Below are 24,015 nucleotides of genomic sequence, written 5' to 3' on the forward strand. Positions count from 1 at the left end.
CTTGAGGAGTATCTTTTGTACCACTTGTGCTTGGTTCACTGAAATTATCAGGCTTGTTCAAGGGTTCAGGTATGTATCTCCCTTTCTTCATCTAGGAGGTTCTTTCAGACAGGCCGATGGTTTCGTTTCCATTATCAATAGGAGCTTCCCAGAAATACTCATCACAACCATCAGCATTGTCTTCGTTAACAATAGCTGTGAGTTCAGCTGTTTGATGTTCGGTTACTCCAGTGACCTTGTATACCTGATTTGGAGTGGTCCTGACCTTTTGATATACGACAGCTTTTTCTATTAATTTCGGGGACTTTTGTTGGGACAATCTAGCGAATTCCACAGAATTTTCAGAAATAAGATTTTTGTGGTTTTCAGTTTCGCTTTTAACAAATTCTGAGCAGTCAACCGTATCCTCTATAGAAATTTCACTCATGTTTTCGTCCTCGTTAAGCTCAGATGTATGTTCAACATCGATTTTATTTTCTGAGCTTACTTTGGCGTTAAGAGAGTCAAACTTTTGTATGGTTTCGGTTCTCAGTTTAAGTCTGTCATTTTCATCCAAAAGGTTTTTGAGCATGTCCTTGTGGTCTTTGGACTTAATGAAGGACTCAATTTTGTCCAGTCCAATTTTATAAGTTGGGTTGACATCATCAGACGATATCACACTCTCACAATTGTAAGCTTCGGCATCGATTTCATCCTCCTTAAATTCTAGGAAGGGCAAAATCATGCGATGGATCTTTTGGCCTATCTCACAATCCAAGTGAAGTTGAGTAATATTGGAATATAAACGTTTAGCAATTAAACAAAAAACATTTCGTTGTTTTAACAATTTCAAATTGTCTCTCTGCAAATAAATGTTTTCGTCTTTAACTTTAATTAATTCCGACTCTTTTAACTCAATCCACATTCGCCGCTCCTCACTCTTCGACGCCACCCTGCTTAATTGATCAGTCAGGTTAGAATTGGTGACTCGAGTTTGAGTTAAGCTACTATCTAAATGAGAAATTCTTGTATTAACATTTTTTAGTTCTTTCTCATATGAGGATGATGGTACTTTAGATGAAATAAAAACAGATTGTACCTTCTTTATCAGTTCATCGAGCTCATTGAACTGTTGGCTGAGTGGTTTGGCCGTAAAGCACATATCCTCCTGCACCTTCGATCCATTGCTTCCTCCATCGGTGTTGTATCCCCTCATTTGAGACACTTCAGTCACCATGAAGCATTTTACACCACTCCTTTCCTCCTTAGCCACATATGCCTTTCCATGAGTAGGCTTCCTCACTTCTTCGTCTTCTGAGTCAGTAGACCAAACTTCGGTGCTACCGAACTCATCGTCATTGACCGAACCCTGCACAATAAGAGCATTAATAGAAGGGTTAGCGGTAGACTTCTTCTTTATCAACTCATCCAATCTCCTCTGCAGCACAGCTTCCTCATCATTTCCATTGTCCTTTTCAGCCATCTTCTTAAGAACACAGTCCTTAGCGTAGTGGTTCTTGCCACCACAATAGAAACAACTTACTCCGGAATCGCCATCTGCTTTCGGTTCCTTTTTGGGCTCCTCAGCTTTCGGTTCATTGTTTGCTTTTTCTAAGCTATAACTCCCCTGCCAGTTTCTGTTTTTGTTGCTGGGGAATCTCTTCTTTATGAACCTCTTAGGATTGGATACCATCATGGCATAATCCTCAGTTGTGAGGTCATATTCTTCCAAGTTGAGCTCTTCATCCTCCACCACAGCTTTACTTTTAGATAGGAGGGCCAACGAACCAAGACTGGAGACAACATTCTTCTCTTGAACCACAATCTTCTCTTGGGACTTTAGAATACCCACCAGTTTCGCCAAAGAATATGATTTAAACTGTTCATGGGCTTTGACTGTGGAAACAACTGCTCTCCATTCAGATCGCAGTCCGTTCAAGAAAGTAACCTTTTGTTCGATGAGCTTCCTTTCAATGTCGTGTTTGATCATCTTGCTGAGAAGATGATTGAAGCGATCAAACGTCTGGGTCACAGTTTCTTCGGCCCCTTGCCTGAATTCACCAAATTCAGATAGAAGCAAGGTTTGGATGGAATGTTCAAGATCTTCGTCTGTGGAATACAGTTCGCGAAGCCTATCCCACACTTCTTTCGCCGTAGTGCATGAGCTGACCAGTCTGAATGTGTCGGACTGAAGGGCGAATCTGATCAACCTTAGTGCCTTAATATTGCACTGGAATTTGTCTTTTTCATCTTGTGCAATATTCGTCACGTCCTTAAGCAGATCGTTGTACTCTTTTTGCGTCTTAATAACTCTGGATGTCGCGGAATGAGAAAACGGTCCGTTGATGATAGCTTCCCATATGAGAAAACCATTGTCTTCCGATCCAATCACATAGTCTTCAAAATGATGTGCCCATACTTCATAGTCATGGGTGTACAAGATTGGAATCTTTGTCGTCGAACCGATGCTGTTGGAAATATTAATAGGGTTTGATTGCGTTGCGTCCATAATGATCGTAAAACCTGTTCAAAGATCAGACTTGTAATAAAGCAGATTAGGGCAAAACAATAAATACTAAGATACGTCAATTAAGATGACGGCTCAATAAATATCGATGATTGCGGAAAACCCTAATGGAAATCTTTTTCACAGAAAAGATGTGTATCGACTACACAGCCTCCTGCTCTGATACCAAATGATAGGATTAAAAAAATAACTTTTAATCTATGAAGATCGATTAGATCTTGAACAAGTATATGAATATGAAACAGCAAGAACACAATATTAATAACAAGGCAGAACGCAATAATAAGAACAAACAGCTTGAATCAAACGTGTCGAATGATTAAATAAAATTCTTAGAAGAGCTCGATTAAGAACATCAACTGTAAAGGATTGGTAGATTACAAGAACGATTACTGGAATATATTGTTCTCTTGATAAATCGCTATGTCGATAATCTCTAGAATCTTAACCTAATATGCATGCAAGCATTAACTTAAATACTATACATAAAAGGCTCTCGGTTGGACAGGCCCAAACCGGAGAATAAAAAGGCTAATCTAACGAGCCCAAAAGACGCAACATCAAAACTCTTTTCAGCCCAACATGCACCCTATAGTCTTACGACCAGGTACATTCTCAACCAAGTTCCAAACTTGATTGTCATACATGGATTGTATCTCGCTATCCATGGCCTCTTTCCATTTAGCAGCCTCAGGGCCTGCCATGGCTTCCGTGTAGCTGTTAGGTTCATCCAGACCTACTAGTGTCTCATCACTAATAAGTGTCTCACCTTCCGCAGTAATATGGAAACCATAGTAATGCTCAGGTGCATTCCTAACTCTCGTGGAACGCCTCAGAGGTACAGGCTCATCAACTGGCTCAACAGGAGTTTCCTCCTCAAGTTGAGGGCTAGTGTTTGAAGTTCCTTCACCGCTTGATTCTTGAATTTCTTCAAGATCAATTTGCCTCCCACTGTCTCCTTGGCTTATAAATTCTCTCTCTCGAAAGACTCCTCTTCTTGCTACAAAGACCACATTGTCACTAGGTCTGTAGAAGAGGTAACCAAAGGATTGCTGTGGGTAGCCGATGAAAAATACACCTCTCGCTTCGAGGTTCGAGCTTATCATGAGTCTCGCGTCTCACGAAAGCCTCACAACCCCAAATCTTGATGTGGTCTAGCTTAGGTGCTTTGCCAGTCCACATCTCGTGAGGAGTTTTGGCAACTTTCTTTGTAGGGACAAGATTAAGAATATGGGCGGCAGTCTTTAAGGCATAACCCCAGAATGAGATTGGTAGCGTAGCTGGACTCATCATGGAACGAACCATATCCAACAAGGTTCGATTACGCCTCTCAGCCACACCATTCAACTGTGGTGTCCTGGGAGGTGTCAATTGTGAGACAATCCCACATTCCCTAAGATAGTCGAGGAACTCTGAACTAAAATACTCACCTCCTCGATCGGATCGAAGCATCTTAATGTTCCTGCCCAATTGATTCTCGACTTCCTGTTTAAATTCCTTAAACCTCTCGAAAGTCTCTGACTTATGCTTGATTAAGTAGACATATCCATATCTACTGTAATCATTAGTAAAACTCAAATAATAACGATTAGCATCCCTTGTGGCATGTTTGAATGGTCCACACACATCCGTGTGTATAAGGTCCAACAAACCTTCACCCCTCTCACACGAACCTGTGAAGGGTGACTTTGTCATTTTTCCAAGTAAGCATGATTCGCAACTATCATCTGACTTTAGGTCAAAGGACTCCAAGACTCCATCCTTTTGGAGTTGGCCTATGCGTTTCTTGCGTATATGTCCAAGACGACAATGCCATAATGATGCTTTATCCAAGTTATTATTATTAGTAGAATCAATACACAAAACATTATTTCCTAAGTTATCTACAACAAATACAGCTTCATACACACCATTACAAGGTAATGCTTTAAAATAAAAAACATTATTATAGAAAACATCTATAGAACCAACTTCATTATTAAATGAAAAGGTAAACCCTTGTTTGTACAAAGCATGAAAGGAAATAATATTTCTTGCCATTCCTGACGAATAACAACATTTATTCAAATCTAAATTAAACCCACTACTTAGCGATAAAGTATAAACTCCAATCTTGGTAACAGGTAAAGCTTTCCTATTCCCCATGATCAAGTTATTCTTCCTTGCTCCACATTCTCACTTCTTCTTAGTCCCTGCAAGTCACAACAAATATGAATACCACAACCGGTATCAAGGACCCAAGATTTAGAATGGGGTGAGTTATTAGAAATGATAGTGTAAGTACCTGCATGGTTGGGTTTGACTTTCCCATCCTTCACATCCTGCTGGTACTTTGGGCAGTTCCGCTTCCAATGAGATTTTTCATGGCAATAGAAGCATTCAGCCTCTTTTGGGTCAAAAGAAGGAGTGACGAAACCTTTCTTGGTTCCACTTGAAGAAGAGCCATCAAGGGTCCGAGCCTTGGTACCCTTCGAGGACCTCTTTCTCTTCCTCCATCGATTTTTCCCAATTGCCAAAACCGGAGTTGAGTTTGGAGTAGGAGTGATAGCAACCGACTTCCCCTTAAGACCTGATTCTGCGGTCTTGAGAAGTCCCTGAAGTTTGCTGAGTGTGACCTCTTCCTTATTCATATGATATGTCATGCGTAATTGATCATAGCACGATGGTAAGGAGTGCAAAATGATATCTATTGCAAGATCCTCAGGGAAGTTCACATTAAGCTTCAGCAAACGATCCACATACCTTTGCATTTTCTGCATGTGGCTCGTGACGGATTCCCCGTCCTTCATCATGGTTGTTATCATGGAGCAGATGATTTCATACCTCTCTTGTCTTGCACTTTGATGGTATCTTTCCATCAAATCTTGGTGCATTTCATAAGGGTAGAAATCCTGATAAGACTTTTGGAGTTCCGCTGTCATCGTGGCCATCATGATGCAAGCCACTTTCATAGCATCCCTTTCATGTGCCCGAAAGTCAGCGATCTCCTGAGGAGTTGCAGTGGTCTCATCAATCTCCTTAAGCTCCTTGTCAAGGACATATTCTTTGTCCTCGTAGCGGGTAATCATCCTAATGTTTCTGATCCACTCATTGAAGTTGGATCCATCAAAGGTGACTTTCCCACACAAGTTCATAAGGGTAAAGGAGCCATTAGGATTAGAGCCAAAAGCATTGTTTGAAGACATCTGAAAAGAAGAGAACAAGATTAGTTTAGATATAAGAGAGTCCTTAATAAAACACCCAAATGTAATATTAAGGCTAGGATCCAATCACAATATAATATAACTTAGAAGAGGTATGCTGTAATCTAAGCTATACCATATTTGAAAGGTAGGTGAATGACGATTCACCAATTTCCACCACGAAAACCGAAATGTTTAAATATTAGGTTTTTGATTGGTTCTTAGAAATTCCTAGATTCTTTGAGATTCAATGAACTTTTCAAAGGCATGTTTCAATCTCGAGTGTGCCCTCCAAGTTTTGTGACTGGGATGCCGAGGATCACAGAACGAGGTGTGAAGTAACCATGCAAATCACTTCGTACCCTTACGGTTTATCACTCAATCGATGTGCCGGTAAACCACACACGCTCCATCGATACTATAATAAACCCTAAGTCACCCTTTACCTACCTTGTTAAGTCCAAGTTAGTGTGCCGGTTAACCACACACGCTCCACCAACGACTTAAACAAAGTGTAAAGTGTAATTTCATGGATTAGCACCTTATTCACATTTTTCCTAAAGTAACTAAGATTGGGAATTTAATAAAACATTTAGTTACTTTATAATATTCATCATACTTTGAATGAGAATTTATAAGTCCTTGTCTTACCCGTTCGGCTAACGACCCTCCACCGGTCAAGCAAGCGGTGGGTGAGAGTGGACACCCATTAAGTCACCATTTTATAGGCAACAACCTTATACCCACCTTATAGACCGGCTTCATGAATGAGGCGTACTAGCGGTAAGACGACTTTGTTCTTATACATACATATATATATATATATATATATATAATTATTAAATCATAATAATATAAGTATAAGGGTTGAATTTTAACTTTTAAAATTCTAAGGGTTGGAACTAAAGTTTAATCTTCACTTTACTTGTTCCAAAACTTGAGGGCAAGTTTTGTAAACTTTCAAAACTTTTTATTTCTTGTAACTTATGAGTTTAATAGAGTAATAAAATGAAGACTATTCACTTTTCTAACTCTTGTGTTCTTTTAATGGTTTTCAATCCAAGAGACTTTTGGTTTTCCATAACTTGAGGACAAGTTATGGACTCCATTAAATCACATTATGATCAAGAATTAATCTACCACATAGGTTACAAATAATTCCTATGATCATCTAAACATCATAAGAACAAGATCATGAACATGAACACTTTCATATATCAAAATCACACTTAATCTTTGTAATTTTGATAACTAGTTGTTGTAAGTGAGTTAGAAAAGACATTACACCATCTAAAACAAGTTTTCAAGTACCAAAACAGTTTAGGGTAATGTTTCTAATCCATTTCCAGCAACTAAAGTCGAAAATCTGCACTCTGTCGTCCCTACTCGGCGAGTGCATGAACCTACTCGGCGAGTAGGTTGAAGATACAAGTGAACTCGGCGAGTCCCCCCATGGACTTGGCGAGTTCAGCAGTCAGACAACAAGTTTTCGACTTTTTTCAAGCATATTGCAACAAGTATCAAACAAACAAGCCTAGGCTGTGATACCACTGATGGGTTTTGAGCATTCTAACACTTCCTAAGTGTACATGCAACCCTAATAAACCTTGGATCTATGTTTGTCTAAGATACATGCAAATAATTATTTTTCCAAGGCTTATATCCTAACTAGCATGTCATGGGGAACTTGAATCAAATAAAGCTAGTAGAAACACTTACCTTGTAGTTGTAGTTGATTCCTTGGAATTTTAGAGCCTAGCACCAATAATGTGGATGCCTCAAATGAAAGTCACAAATCACCAAAAACTTGGAACTTTGAGAGAATAGTCACACTTCTCTTGAAATCGGCCCTCACCTCAACATGTGTCAAATAGTATCAACTAGTTTGATTTCAAGAGCCAAAGCCTCCTTTATATAGTGTGGTGGATTAGGGTTACATCCATGTAAACCCTAATACCCATGTCTCTTCATTTCCATGAGATCCATGGGTTAAAGCTCCATGGAGTATCCATGGACTTCTCCATCCAAGCCTAGCCCATTCCAAATAAGCATAAGCCCACACTATATAAATATAGAAGCCCATATTTAATTAGTAATATCTTTGTCACTAAATTAATCCTAGATTAATTATAGATCACTACTAATTAAATAATATGATCTTATATTAATATATTAGAACTTATAATATATTAATAAATCATAACTTGTACTATTCTCAAATATTATCCATAAATTGTTCGGGTGAAGTGCAACCCAAATGGACCATGCCGGGTCGGGTCAAGTACATACCAAATATAGTTATGGACTTAGACACTATATCCAACAGATATTCAGGTTGATAGCAGCCTGAATTATATCCATGGACGAGTGGTGATCTTAGATCAAAACACGAAGACCTTGAGGAACAAGGTGGTTCCATTAGTGAAGGTGCAGTGGCAGGACTGGAAGGGTTTAGAGTGGACGTGGGAGTCTGAGGGGGAGATGAGGGAGCATTATCTAGAGTTATTTTCAGATACAGCAGCAGCTACAGACTTCGAGGATGAAGTCTAAAATAAGTGGGGGAAAGTTGTAACGCCCCATTTCTGGTATGTGATTTAAATAAAGTATCTTCTTTTCTTGAGGGGTACACGACGAGTCTGTAGCCTGACTCGTCGAGTAGAGACAGGATGATCATGCGATTTAAGCTGGCTACTCCACGAGTCCATACTCTGGGACTCCGCGAGTCCGCCTGTCTGGATGAAGCCCTAATTTTAAGGGTTTGCACCCTATTTAAACACACTTATACGCCCACAACCTTGCCTCTATCACTCTCAGAACATTTCTCCTGTAAACCCTAGCCCCATTGTTGAGTTTGAGTGTGTTTGTGCTAGCTTGGAAGCCTTGGGAAGAGAAAGAAGAAAAGAAGGTCCATAGAAGAGAAGGGAGATCCATGAGTTAGCTTCCATCTATTTCTCATTCAGGTAATGAAGAGTTGATCTTGTGCATTCCTCCACTTAAATGCTTGTTATGCCTACTTTGGAGCCTCTTATGATTCAAACTTGAGATATGGACTCCCTTTTTTATGGAAACTTCAGATCTGGACCCTCATTGTATTCTAGAAGTGTAAAGTTTCAGTCAAAATCGTGATTGAGGTCCCTCTTGATCTTAGAACCCCATTAAGAGCTTAGTTTTGACATTTGAAGCCTTAAAAGCCATGTATTCACGTAAAGTTTGCAAGTTTACGTGATAAGTATGCCTTAGAAGCTTGGATATGTGATTTGGAGCCGTTGCATGGCTCAAATCAGGTCTGTATGGAAACGGGAGTAAATGGACTCGACGAGTCGCAAGCTTGACTCGGCGAGTCATATGAAGATAGTCGTGGAGTCGACGAGTTGGATGACCAACTCAGCGAGTCCAATCAAGATTGCCTTAGACTCGACAAGTTGTTTGAACAACTCGGAGAGTCGGATGAGTTTTCCCGAGAAAAGTAGTGTTTGAGTGAAATAGCTTCATTCCTTCTTAGTTACACGTAAAGTTAGCAACTTTACGTGTTCATGTGGTTCCAGGGGCTCAGATCTACGAGTTAGATGTTGTGGAATGGATTAGAATTCGATTGTATGGAATCTGCACGACAGGACTCGACGATTTGTTCTTTGGACTCGACGAGTCGAATCGCGAGTCCACGTCTTTCTTCGGTTTGTGAGTTCAGGGTGAATCAGTGAGTTGAAAGAGGAATCGGTGAGTTAAAGTTAGAGTTAGTAAAGAAGGGACTCGACGAGTCTGCGCCCTGACTCGGCGAGTCTGGTCAACTGGAAATTAACTTTAACCAGGGAGTTGACTTTGGCTAGGGGTAAAATAGTCATTTTACCCTGAGCGCATTTACCAGTAACTGATCTAGTGCTTTTGGAATTTGTAGCCAGATAGTTCTGGAAGAGCAGTCAGCCACTTTTAGAGTTAGCATCTCAATAGCGAGCACTACGAGCTGAGTTTTCCCTCTAGTAGGAACGGGTCTACAGCCACAATGCCGGCTCGTTGAGTTAGTAGTAGTTTGGGACCTTGGTCCAATGCAGTACTTAGATTGCTTGATGTCTTTGTGATTCAAGCATGTGTTTGTGTTATATGTTCCGGACTTCGGTACATGCTGTATGCAGTATATATGTTTATGCTAGCTGATATGTGTTTATGCTATGATATGTTCAGTCAGTTCCGGACTTCGGTCCAATGTAGGGGACAAGGTTCCAGTCAGTTCTGGACTTCGGTCCAATACAGTTAGTTCTAGACTTCGGTCCGATGCAGGGGACAAGGTCCCAGTTACTTCCGGACTTCGGTCCGATGTAGTTTCCGGACTTCGGTCCGATGCAGAGGGCAAGGCCCTGGTTAGTTTCCGGACTTTGGTCTGATGCAGTTTCCGGACTTCGGTCCGATGCAGTGGGCAAGGCCTAGTATGTGCTTTATATGTTATTGTATGGTATGAGGTAGTTTGGGGGAGCTCACTAAGGTTTGTGCTTGTAGTTTCAGTTTTGGTTTCAGGTACTTCCACAAGAAAAGGGAAGAGCTCGGGATGATGACATTACACACACCACAGCTTCAGCATTTGTCGTAGGAGTTTATTTCAGATACTATGTTATGTTGTTTCAATTCTTTTGTTATGACACATCTATTATAACCTTTTGTTATTTATGACGTACAATTTCATGATATATTATAAATCGTTGATAACCTTAATATTATTTAAACAAAACCTTTTGGGTCGTATTTTGGGTCATTACAACCTCTCTACAAACCACGCAACATCCCTCTTCATACAGGGCCACCAATACTCCTTCTTTAGGTCCAAATACATCTTAGTGGCCCCGGGATGGATCGAGAACTTCGACCTATGCGCCTCCTTCAAACGACACCCAAATCCGAGCATGAAAGGTCATAAGCCCACAACTATCGGCAACGAACTCAGATATCTGTCCGATCTCCCTCTCTCTTTTGCAGTTCTTAGGTCTCATGGCCTCTACCTGGGCCTCCCGAATGGTGTCCAACACCGGAGTCATCACTGACAATCTCAAACAAACATCTCGTATCGGGGCACTCTCCGCCCTGTGACTTAGGGCATTGGCTACAACATTAGCCTTGCCCGGGTGGTACATCATCTCACACTCATAATCCTTTAAGAAATCCAACCATCTCCTCTGGCGCATATTCAAGTTGGGCTGATCCATCAGATACTTCAAGCTCTTGTGATCCGTGTATATGGTACACCGGACCCCATACAAATAGTGACGCTAGATCTTGAGGGCGAACACCACAGCCCCCAACTCCAGATCGTGAGTGGGATATCTCGTCTCATGAGGCTTCAACTGCCTCGATGTGTATGCTATCACATGAACTCTCTGCATCAATAGTGCACCCAATTCTGATATCGATGTGTCACAATATACCACCAAATCCTCCATCCCCTCCGGAAGGGCCAATACCAGGGCTTCGCATAATCTCTAATGAAGTGTCTCGAATGAGGCCTGCTGCTATTGGCCCTAACTGAATGCTACGCCCTTCCGGGTCAACCTGGTGAGAGAAACCGCATTCTTGGAGAAATATTTGATAACTATCCAATAATAGCTGGACAACCCTAGAAAACTCCTGATCTCTGAGGGGGATCTCGACACCTCCCAACTCATCACCGCCTCAATCCTGGCCGGATCGACCAATATCCTGATGGGTTTTAGCCATAAGAACTTTCCTATGTGCGCATGCAAAACCCTAATGCTTGGATCTAGGCTTTCTAATTAAACTTGCTTTGAATCCAAGAATTCTAATGACTAATTAGGTATAAATCAATACAAAATCAGATCTAGAAGTTTACCTTTGAATCTCTTGTTTGATCTTGTTGTCTTGGAGCTCTAGAGTCACAATTGTCACTCCTCTAATGGCTTACTAACACCAACTAGCAAGGAGGATGATTTGAGAGAGAGGTTAGGAGAGGAAGTCGGCCAGGGGTTCTCTACTTGCTCATGGGGTCTATTTATACTTGTAGACTCCTTAAGGGTTTCACCTTAAGCCCTAGTTGGATAATCTTTCCTTAAAGCAATCTGAATCCTTTCCTTAGATAAGCCTTGGACGATTTGAGGCTATCCCTAGCCCTAGAATCCGTCCATCCTTCATCCAATAAGGATTTACAGTCTAAAGTGTAACTATCAAACAATTGACAGTTTATACCCTCTTATTTAATTAATCTCTTTAAGTCACCAAATTAATTCTAATTAATTCTATGACTTAAATTAATCAAACAAAAATATTATTATTCCTTATATTATTCTCATAATATATTAATAATATTTATTCTCTCATAATAAATCATCCTATCAAGTTGCTATGGTGAAGGCAACCCAAAAGGACCATGCACAATCGGGTCAAATACTTGCCTAATATAGTTGCAGCCTTAGACACTATTCCAACAGTCTCCCACTTGGATAAGTCTAGTAACTATATACACAAGTACAATCCGATTTGCAATCATAGCTCTCAAAGATGCTGTCAAACTCTGATCTAATCAATCTTGTCCTTTAGATAAGGGATCGTACAGTCCTCTGTTAGATATCATGCTGACAATTCTATGGAATGATCAGTCAAGCATTTAGGTTTCTCGATCTCTGATTTATTTGACATAGAACTTAATCGAACACATCAATTCAGTTCTGACCGGGCCCGGCACATAAGTCAAATCAAATCATCGAGCGGCCGAGATATCGCTTTTACCTTCTTAGGATAAAAGTTATAGATAAACTTCGACTTATATGCATTTACTTATTCATTAATCAACTATACACAACAATGTGTTTTATAACATCGAGTTACTGATGCGTTTTCGCATTATGAATGTACAATCAATTAACAAATAACAAACCATATATCTAGGTTTTAAGACTATATGATATTATCGTCTTGCGATCACCCTTTTATATCATATTCCATATGGTGATTCCAGAAAGCGCGGGTTTGTTCCAATGCTGAAAACCAGTTCATAAGCACTCATGAACGTTGCAGCAACCCTTTGGCTATGTCTAATACCATTTAGACAATCTACACACCGATTCATGACAATCTTCATTCATATCTACTTCCAACATATGAATGATTGTGGACAATTTGAATAATTCGATTATTCTTAATAAACTCAATTATTCTGGATGTCAAAACATGCAAAGTGAAACAATAGTTAAACAATTAACATAAGACAGTAACATTACTCATAAATAAAACTCCTTTATTTAATCATCAAATGTTAATTACATTTATCTATTACACGTTTCTAATGCTATCTATCTAATCTACGCTAATATCATCCTTCAGCCCAATACTCCTAGCATGTTGCAAGTGCTTAACCCTACTCAGTCCCTTCGTAAGCAGATCTGCTGGGTTATCTTCCGATGATATCCTCTTTACTACGAGTTGTCCTTCTTCTACAAGATGTTTAATAAAATGATATTTTCTGTCGATATGTCGTGATCTACCATGATCTCTTGGTTCCTTGGTCAAGGCAATCGCTCCTTCATTATCACATAAAATCTCCATGGGCTCCTTTATGGCAGGTACAACTCCAAGATCACCGATGTTCTTCAGCCATATTGCCTCCTTCGACGCTTCGCTCACTGCACAGTACTCTGATTCGCACGTTGAATCAGCTACGGTTTCTTGTTTTGAACTTTTCCAAGTTACTGCTCCTCCATTCAAGGTAAAGACCCAACCCGACTGCGAACGGTAGTTGTCCCTATCGGTCTGAAAGCTAGCGTCACTATACCCCCACACCTTCAAGTCATCACTCCCTCCGAAGACTAAGAACCATTCCTTCGTCCTCCGAAGGTACTTAAGGATATTCTTCACCGCAATCCAATGGGCTCTGCCAGGGTTCCCTTGATATCTACTAACCATGCTCAAAGCAAAGGCTACATCAGGGCGAGTACAAGTCATTGCGTACATGATTGAGCCAACTGCGGAAGCGTATGGTACTTGGCTCGTTTCTGCTATTTCAGCTTCGGTACTCGGACATTGAGTCTTACTCAACTTGGCATTACTTTGTATCGGTAATTCTCCCTTCTTCGACTTTTCCATACTAAAACCTTTTAGTACCTTTTGTAAGTAAGTGTTCTGACTAAGTCCTATTAGTCTCTTACTTCTTTCTCTCAGTATCCTTATTCCCAAAATATAGGAAGCCTCTCCGAGGTCCTTCATAGCGAAGCACTTCCCGAGCCAGGACTTAACTTCCTGCAGAGTCGGGATGTCGTTTCCTATGAGTAATATGTCATCGACATATAGAACGAGGAAGCTTACTATACTCCTACTGGCTTTCACATATATACATGATTCATCTTCGCTTCATACCAATCCAAACTCTTTGACTTTCTCATCAAAGCAAAGATTCCATCTGCGAGATGCTTGCTTAAGTCCATCAATGGACTTCTCAACCTTACACACTCTATTCGGATGCTTCGGATCCACAAACCCCTCTGGCTGAGCCATGTAAACATCCTCAGCCAACTTCCCTTTACGGAAAGCGGTCTTGACATCCATTTGCCAAATCTCATAATCATGAAATGCGGCAATCGCTAGCATCACTCTAATAGATTTTATCTTCGCAACTGGTGAGAAGGTGTCGTCATAGTCAACTCTGGGAGTTTGAGTAAAGCCCTTCGCAACCAATCGTGCTTTATATGTGTGTACGTTTCCATCCACGTCGGTCTTCTTCTTGAAGATCCATTTGCACCCAACGGTCTTACGTCCGGGCACATTATCAACAAAATTCCAAACTTGATTATCATACATGGATTGGATCTCGCTATCCATTGCCTCTTTCCATTTCGCAGACTCCGGGCCTGCCATGGCTTCCTTATAGCTATTAGGTTCATCAAGATTTATTAGTGTACCATCACTAATATACGTGTCCCCTTCGGTAGTAATATGAAAACATAAAACTGGGGTTGAACTCTAACTCTATCGGAACGTCTAAGAGGTAAGGACTCGTCCGTTGGTTCAACCGGAGTTTCCTCCTCGGGTTGAGTGCCAGCGGTAGAGGTTCCTTCATCTATCGACTCTTGAATCTCTTCAAGCTCGATTTGCCTCCCAGTGTCTCCTTGGCTTATGAGTTCTCGCTCTCGGAAAACTCCTCTTCTCGCAATGAAGACAACATTGTCCTTCGGTCTATAGAAGAGATATGCAAAGGATTTCTGCGGGTAGCCGATGAAAATACATCGCTCACTACGAGGTTCGAGCTTGTCGTGAGTATCTCGTCTTACGAAAGCCTCGCAACCACAAACCTTGATGTGTGCTAACGAGGAAGCTTTCCCTGTCCACATCTCGTGAGGTGTTTTGGCAACCTTCTTAGTAGGGACTCGGTTAAGGATATGGGCGGCAATCTCTAAGGCATACCCCCAAAAAGAGATAGGTAGTGAAGCACAACTCATCATAGAGCGAACCATATCCAATAAGGTTCGATTACGCCTTTCTGCCACACCATTCAATTATGGTGTCCTAGGTGGCGTCAATTGTGAAACTATTCCACACTCCTTGAGATAATCATGGAATTCAAGACTTAGGTACTCTCCTCCTTGATCGGATCAAAGCATCTTGATTTTCCTGCCCAATTGGTTCTCCACTTCATTCTTGAACTCTTTGAACTTTTCAAAAGTTTCTGACTTTTGCTTGATTAAATAGATATACCCATATCTACTATAGTCATTGGTAAAAGTCACGTAGAAGCGGTTCCCATCATTCGTGGTTGATCTAAACGGTCCACATACATCGGTACGTATTAGGTCCAATAGACCCTCACCCCTTTCACACGTACTTGTGAAGGGTGACTTAGTCATCTTTCCAAGACTCGCACGTGTCATCTTCACTAAGGTCGAATGACTCCAACACTCCATCCTTTTGGAGTTGGGCCATGCATTTCTTGTTGACATGTCCAAGACGACAATGCCACAAGGATGCCTTATCCATACTATTGGAAGAATCTATATTCAAAACATCATTTCCTAAGTTATCAACAGTCATAAAAGTTTCATAAATTCCATTACATGGTATAGCTTCAAAATAAAAGACACCATTTCGATAAGCCAAAATAGAACCATTCTCATTATTAATAGAAAATCTAAAACCTTGTCTAAACAAACCATGAAATGAAATGATGTTTCTGGCCATTTCTGGCGAATAGCAACAATTGTTCAATTCTAAACTTAAACCATTCCTAAGCACTAAAGAATACACTTCAATCTTGGTCACAGGCGACGATCTTCTGTTCCCCATGATTAGATTTATTCTTCCAGCCTCCACATCCCTATTTCGTCTTAGTCCCTGCACATTAGAACAAATGTGGTAACCACAACCGGTATCAAGAACCCAAGAAATAGCATGAGATGAATCTTTAGATTTAATTTTGTATATACCTGCGAAAGATGGCTTGATCTTTCCTTCGTTGATGGCTTGCAGGTATTCTGGGCAGCTTCTCTTCCAATGTCCTATCTTGTGGAAGTGGCGGCACTCTGCGTCCTTTGGGTGAGGACAGGGTTTAGCTGGATCAAATTTGGTCCCACTTGAAGGGGCACCATCTCGGGCTTTAACCTTACGATAGTTCTTAGACGAAGCGTTCCTCTTCTTTCCCTTCCCTTGTCAGATAGCCAAGACAGGAGCAGCGGGTGGATTGGGAGTTGGTGCAACAGACTTGTCCTTGAAGTTCCTCTCAGTGACCCTCAAGAGACCTTGGAGTTTGCTTAGGGTGACCTCCTCTTTGTTCATTTGGTAGGTCATCCTAAATTGATTGTAGCTCGGAGGCAAAGAGTGAAGCACCATGTCGATCGCCAAGTCTTCCCCAAAGTCAACATTCAACTTGCGAAGGCGGTCGACATACCTTTGCATCTTTTGCAGGTGCACGGTAGGAGACTCTCCATGACCCATCTTATCGGAAATCATGTTAGTGAAAATCTCATAATGCTCTTGTCTCGTGTTTTGGTGGAATCTCTCCAATAGGTCTTGATGCATCTCGTACGGGTACATGTCCTCATAGGACTTTTGGAATTCGGAGTTCATGGTGGCTATCATGATGCAATGTACCTTCGTTGCATCGTGCTCATGAGTTTCAAAAGCGGTCATTTCAGCCAGAGTAGCGATTTCAGGGTTGATTTTCTCGAGCTTCTCATCGAGGACATACTCCTTATCCTCATAGCGAGTAATGGTGCGAATGTATCTTATCCATTCGCTAAAGTTTGTCCCATCGAAAGAGACCTTTTGACAAAGGCTCATCAATGTGAAAGAACTAGCAGCAGTGTTGTTTGTGTTCGACATCTACAAATAGAAAGGACAAAGATAGATTAGAATATGAATCCCTAATTATCACCCAATAAAAAAAATTAGGGCTAGGATCCAACAAAAATATTTACCTATTAGAAAAGGGATGCCGTAATCCAACATGCAAATAAATGAAGGTAAGTGAATGACGATTCACTAATTCTCCACCATAAAAAAACATAACTTTAAGTCCTAAATGTATTGAGAATTCCTAGGCTTAGATGAGATTCATTGAAACTATTCAATGGCATGTTTAAATCTCGATATGCCCCTCTTGTTTGTGACTGGGATACCGAGGATCACAAAGCGGGTGTGAATTACCATGAAAATTCACATGGTGCCTACATTGTAACGATCACCTATTCGATGTGCCGGTAAACCACACATGCTCCATCGAACTATGATAAACAATGAATCACCCTTTGCCACCTTTTCTTAGAACCAATTAGTGTGCCGGTAAACCACACACGCTCCACTACCTTCTTAGCAAGGGTGCAAGGTGTAATTTCATGGGATTGCAACAAAGTAACTAAGAATTGGGAAAATTAAAAAAAAACATGTAGTTACTTTGTATTTCATATTATACTTTTAATGAGAGGATGAGGTTGCCCTATCCTACCCGTTCGGCTAACGACCCTCCATCGATCAAGCAAGCGGTGGGTGTGAGTGTACACCCATTAAGCGCCATTTTATTGGCCGCAACCTTATACCCACCTTATAGATCGGCTTCGTGAAGGAGGCCTACTAACGGTAAGACTAGCATTTTAGTTATACATATATATATATATATATATATATATATATATATATATATATATATATATATATATATATATATATATATATATATATCTATATATTAATCTTGTAATATTATATTAGTATAGGGTTGTATTTTAAACTTTAAAAAAAAGAGTTTGAAATTTAAATTGTATAAATTAAAACTTTTAATCACAAAACATACATTTCAAAACTTGAGGACAAGTTTTAAACATTTAAAAGATGGAGGATCAAATAACAAATAATTTTAATTAACAATTAATTCCCTAATTATCTATATTTGATTTATTCAAATTTTTTGCAAGATAATTACCAATTTAATCAAAATAATTAATTAATTATCATATAAGGAAATTAAATATTTTATTAGTTGATAAATATCGTTAATTAGATCAAGATTATAGTCATATATATCAAAAAATCGGATTAGGGTCGATCTAATATGATTAAGGTTAGTTTCCATAAGATAATTATCAAAAAATCCCGAATCTGGCCTTTCCTGACGCTTGGACTCGCCGAGTGCACCAAGGGACTCGCCGAGTCAGGCCAACTCGCCGAGTCCACTATGGAACTCGCCGAGTCCATGACTCAGAAACACAAAATCGACTTTTGCAAACAAGTTTCAAACAAGCAAGCAACAATTTAATAGAAACCAAGCTAGGCTCTGATACCACTGATGGGTTTTAGCCATAAGAACTTTCCTATGTGCGCATGCAAAACCCTAATGCTTGGATCTAGGCTTTCTAATTAAACATGCTTTGAATCCAAGACTTCTTATGACTAATTAGGTATAAAACAATACAAAATCAGATCTAGAAGTTTACCTTTGAATCTCTTGTTTGATCTTGTTGTCTTGGAGGTCTAGAGTCACAATTGTCACTCCTCTAATGGCTTACAAACACCAACTAGCAAGGAGGATGATTTGAGAGAGAGAGGTTAGGAGAGGAAGTCGGCCAGGGGTTCTCTACTTTTGATGAGATTCCGATTTCCCTTGCTCATGGGGTCTATTTATACTTGTAGACTCCTTAAGAGTTTCACCTTAAACCCTAGTTGGATAATCTTTCCTTAAAGCAATCTGAATCCTTTCCTTAGATATGCCTTGGACGATTTGAGGCTATCCCTAGCCCTAGAATCCGTCCATCCTTCATCCAATAAGGATTTATAGTCTAAAGTGTAACTATCAAACAATTGACAGTTTATACCCTCTTATTTAATTAATCTCTTTAAGTCACCAAATTAATTCTAATTAACTCTATGACTTATATTAATCAAACAACAATATTATTATTCCTTATATTATTCTCATAATATATTAATAATATTTATTCTCTCATAATAAATCATCCTATCAAGTTGCTATGGTGAAGGCAACCCAAAAGGACCATGCACAATCGGGTCAAATACTTGCCTAATATAGTTGCAGCCTTAGACACTATTCCAACAGTCTCCCACTTGGATAAGTCTAGTAACTATATACACAAGTACAATCCGATTTGCAATCATAGCTCTCAAAGATGCTGTCAAACTCTGATCTAATCAATCTTGTCCTTTAGATAAGGGATCGTACAGCCCTCTGTTAGATATCATGCTGACAATTCTATGGAATGATCAGTCAAGCATTTAGGTTTCTCGATATCTGATTTATTTGACATAGAACTTAATCGAACACATCAATTCAGTTCTGACTGGGCCCGGCACATAAGTCAAATCAAATCATCGAGCGGCCGAGATATCGCTTTTACCTTCTTAGGATAAAAGTTATAGATAAACTTCGACTTATATGCATTTACTTATTCATTAATCAACTATACACAACAATGCGTTTTATAACATCGAGTTACTGATGCGTTTTCGCATTATGAATGTACAATCAATTAACAAATAACAAACTATATATCTAGGTTTTAAGACTATATGATATTATCGTCTTGCGATCACCCTTTTATATCATATTCCATATGGTGATTCCAGCAAGCGCAGGTTTGTTCCAATGCTGAAAACCAGTTCATAAGCACTCATGAACGTTGCAGAAACCCTTTTGCTATGTCTAATACCATTTAGACAATCTACACACCGATTCATGACAATCTTCATTCATATCTACTTCCAACATATGAACGATTGTGGACAATTTGAATAATTCGATTATTCTTAATAAACTCAATTATTCTGGAAGTCAAAACATGCAAAGTGAAACAATAGTTAAACAATTAACATAAGACAATAACATTACGCATAAATAAAACTCCTTTATTTAATTATCAAATGTTAATTACATTTATCTATTACACGTTTCTAATACTATCTATCTAATCTACGCTAATATCATCCTTCAGCCCAATACTCCTAGCATGCTGCAAGTGCTTAACCCTACTCAGTCCCTTCGTAAGCGGATCTGCTGGGTTATCTTCCGATGATATCCTCTTTACTACGAGTTGTCCTTCTTCTACATGATGTCTAATAAAATGATATTTTCTGTCGATATGTCGTGATCTACCATGATCTCTCGATTCCTTGGTCAAGGCAACCGCTTCTTCATTATCACATAAAATCTCCATGGGCTCCTTTATGGCAGGTACAACTCCAAGATCACCGATGTTCTTCAGCCATATTGCCTCCTTCGACGCTTCGCTCGCTGCACAGTACTCTGATTCGCACGTTGAATCAGCTACGGTTTCTTGTTTTGAACTTTTCCAAGTTACTGCTCCTTCATTCAAGGTAAAGACCCAGCCCGACTGCGAACGGTAGTTGTCCCTGTCGGTTTGAAAGCTGGCGTCACTATACCCCCGCACCTTCAAGTCATCACTCCCTCCAAAGACTAAGAACCATTCCTTCGTCCTCCGAAGGTACTTAAGGATATTCTTCACCGCAATCCAATGGGCTCTGCCAGGGTTCCCTTGATATCTACTAACCATGCTCAAAGCAAAGGCTACATCAGGGCGAGTACAAGTCATAGCGTACATGATTGAGCCAACTGCGGAAGCGTATGGTACTTGGCTCGTTTCTGCTATTTCAGCTTCGGTACTCGGACATTGAGTCTTACTCAACTTGGCATTACTTTGTATCGGTAATTCTCCCTTCTTCGAGTTTTCCATACTAAAACCTTTTAGTACCTTTTGTAAGTAAGTGTTCTGACTAAGTCCTATTAGTCTCTTACTTCTTTCTCTCACTATCCTTATTCCCAAAATATAGGAAGCCTCTCCGAGGTCCTTCATAGCGAAGCACTTCCCGAGCCAGGACTTAACTTCCTGCAGAGTCGGGATGTCGTTTCCTATGAGTAATATGTCATCGACATATAGAACGAGGAAGCTTACTATACTCCGACTGGCTTTGACATATATACATGATTCATCTTCGCTTCGTACCAATCCAAACTCTTTGACTTTCTCATCGAAGCAAAGATTCCATCTGCAAGATGCTTGCTTAAGTCCATAAATGAACTTCTCAAGCTTACACACTCTATTCGGATGCTTCGGATCCACAAACCCCTCTAGGTAAGCCATGTAAACATCCTCAGCCAACTTCCCATTAAGGAAAGCGGTCTTGACATCCATTTTCCAAATCTCATAATCATGAAATGCGGCAATCGCTAGCATCACTCTAATAGATTTTATCTTCGCAACTGGTGAGAAGGTCTCATCATAGTCAACTCTGGGAGTTTGAGTAAAGCCCTTCGCGACCAATCACGCTTTATATGTGTGTACGTTTGCATCCACGTCGGTCTTCTTCTTGAAGATCCATTTGCACCCAACGGTCTTACGTCCGGGCACATTATCAACCAAATTCCAAACTTGATTATCATACATGGATTGGATCTCGCTATCCATTGCCTCTTTCCATTTCGCAGACTCCGGGCCTGCCATGGCTTCCCTATAGCTATTAGGTTCATCAAGATTTATTAGTGTACCATCACTAATATACGTGTCCCCTTCGGTAGTAATATGAAAACATAAAACTAGGGTTGAACTCTAACTCTATCGGAACGTCTAAGAGGTAAGGACTCGTCCGTTGGTTCAACCAGAGTTTCCTCCTCGGGTTGAGTGCCAGCGATAGAGGTTCCTTCATCTATCGACTCTTGAATCTCTTCAAGCTCGATTTGCCTCCCAGTGTCTCCTTGGCTTATGAGTTCTCGCTCTCGGAAAACTCCTCTTCTCGCAATGAAGACAACATTGTCCTTCGGTTTATAGAAGAGATATGCAAAGGATTTCTACGGGTAGCCGATGAAAATACATCGCTCACTACGAGGTTCGAGCTTGTCGTGAGTATCTCGTCTTACGAAAGCCTCGCAACCCCAAACCTTGATGTGTGCTAACGAGGAAGCTTTCCCTGTCCACATCTCGTGAGGTGTTTTGGCAACCTTCTTAGTAGGGACTCGGTTAAGGATATGGGCGGCAATCTCTAAGGCATACCCCCAAAAAGAGATAGGTAGTGAAGCACAACTTATCATAGAGCGAACCATATCCAATAAGGTTCGATTACGCCTTTCTGCCACACCATTCAATTGTGGTGTCCTAAGTGGCGTCAATTGTGAAACTATTCCACACTAATCATGGAATTCAAGACTTAGGTACTCTCCTCCTCGATCGGATCGAAGCATCTTGATTTTCCTGCCCAATTGATTCTCCACTTCATTCTTGAACTCTTTGAACTTTTCAAAAGTTTCTGACTTTTGCTTGATTAAATAGATATACCCATATCTACTATAGTCATCGGTAAAAGTCACGTAGAAGAGGTTCCCATCCTTTGTGGTTGATCTAAACGGTCCACATACATCGGTACGTATTAGGTCCAATAGACCCTCACCCCTTTCACACGTACTTGTGAAGGGTGACTTAGTCATCTTTCCAAGAATCGCACGTGTCATCTTCCCTAAGGTCGAATGACTCCAACACTCCATACTTTTGGAGTTGGGCTATGCGTTTCTTGTTGACATGTCCAAGACGACAGAGCCACAAGGATGCCTTATCCATACTATTGGAAGAATCTATATTCAAAACATCATTTCCTAAGTTATCAACAGTCATAAAAGTTTTATAAATTCCATTACATGGTATAGCTTCAAAATAAAAGACACCATTTCGATAAGCCAAAATAGAACCATTCTCATTATTAATAGAAAATCTAAAACCTTGTCTAAACAAACCATGAAATGAAATGATGTTTCTGGCCATTTCTGGCGAATAGCAACAATTGTTCAATTCTAAACTTAAACCATTCCTAAGCACTAAAGAATACACTTCAATCTTGGTCACAGGCGACGATCTTCTGTTCCCCATGATTAGATTTATTCTTCCAGCCTCCACATCCCTATTTCGTCTTAGTCCCTGCACATTAGAACAAATATGGTAACCACAACCGGTATCAAGAACCCAAGAAATAGCATGAGATGAATCTTTAGATTTAATTGTGTATATACCTGCGAAAGATGGCTTGATCTTTCCTTCCTTGATGGCTTGCAGGTATTCTGGTCAGCTTCTCTTCCAATGTCCTATCTTGTGGAAGTGGTGGCACTCTGCCTCCTTTGGGTGAGGACAGGGTTTAGCAGGATCAACTTTGGTCCCACTTGAAGAGGCACCATCTCGGGCTTTAACCTTACGATAGTTCTTAGACGAAGCCTTCCTCTTCTTTCCCTTCCCTTGTCCAATAGCCAAGACAGGAGCAGCGGGTGGATTGGGAGTTGGTGCAACAGACTTGTCCTTGAAGTTGCTCTCAGCGACCCTCAAGAGACCTTGGAGTTTGCTTAGGGTGACCTCCTCTTTGTTCATTTGGTAGGTCATCCTAAATTGATTGTAGCTCGGAGGCAAAGAGTGAAGCACCATGTCGATCTCCAAGTCTTCCCCAAAGTCAACATTCAACTTGCGAAGGTGGTCGACATACCTTTGCATCTTTTGCAGGTGCACGGTAAGAGACTCTCCATGACCCATCTTATCGGAAATCATGTTAGTGAAAATCTCATAATGCTCTTGTCTCGTGTTTTGGTGGTATCTCTCCAATAGGTCTTGATGCATCTCGTACGGGTACATGTCCTCATAGGACTTTTGGAATTCAGAGTTCATGGTGGCTATGATGATGCAATGTACCTTCGTTGCATCGCGCTCATGAGTTTCAAAAGCGGTCATTTCAGCCGGAGTAGCGATTTCAGGGTTGATTTTCTTGAGGTTCTCATCGAGGACATACTCCTTATCCTCATAGCGAGCAATGGTGCGAATGTATCTTATCCATTCGCTAAAGTTTGTCCCA

The sequence above is a fragment of the Lactuca serriola genome, chromosome 2 (assembly GCF_051521515.1).
Source record: "Lactuca serriola cultivar US96UC23 chromosome 2, Lser_US96UC23_V15, whole genome shotgun sequence".
NCBI classification, from domain to species: Eukaryota; Viridiplantae; Streptophyta; class Magnoliopsida; order Asterales; family Asteraceae; genus Lactuca; species Lactuca serriola.